The sequence below is a fragment of the Colobus angolensis genome, unplaced genomic scaffold, assembly GCF_000951035.1.
Source record: "Colobus angolensis palliatus isolate OR3802 unplaced genomic scaffold, Cang.pa_1.0 Scaffold43, whole genome shotgun sequence".
Lineage (NCBI taxonomy): Eukaryota > Metazoa > Chordata > Mammalia > Primates > Cercopithecidae > Colobus > Colobus angolensis.
In genome coordinates this window covers 1,681,362-1,681,787 of record NW_012117710.1, presented here as the reverse complement: position 1 = coordinate 1,681,787, position 426 = coordinate 1,681,362, and the positions used below count along the sequence as shown (strand labels likewise).

General features: G+C 64.6%; 1 protein-coding gene across 1 annotated transcript in view; it reads left to right on the top strand.

Moving 5' to 3' along the window:
- MICALL2 (MICAL-like 2) overlaps nt 1-426 on the top strand; it is a 32,129-nt gene that overhangs the window by 24,027 nt on the left and 7,676 nt on the right. The gene's annotated exons all lie outside the window — the stretch shown is intronic.

Here is a 426-nt window from a genome sequence, read left to right as displayed (position 1 = left end):
GTGGCTGCAAACGTTCTCAGGGCTATGCTGTCTGCCGGCGCTGTTGCCCAGCCCACCCCACCCCATCCGCACGTCCTGCAGATGCCTGCAGCCCATCCGTGCAGCATCCCGCTCAGCTCAGTCTGGCAGTGACACCTGGCGGCTCACAGTGGCCTGGCTTTGCCGTGGTCGGGCCTCCTGTTCTCCCGTGGTGTTTTGCGGTTCCTGCCTGTTGCTTTGTTTGACAGCGCTGCATTGTTGCTGTGGCACTGTGTCGCCACGTACTGGAGATGGTGCCCTGTGCCCCATACCTCCCAGTGGTGTCCCAGTGACAGCACCCTGTGCCCCTTCCGCCCCCCAGGTTGTGTCCCGGTGACAGCGCCCTATGCCCCGTCCCCCCTGCTGATGTCCTGGTGACAGCACCCTGTGCCCCGTCCCTTCCCCACT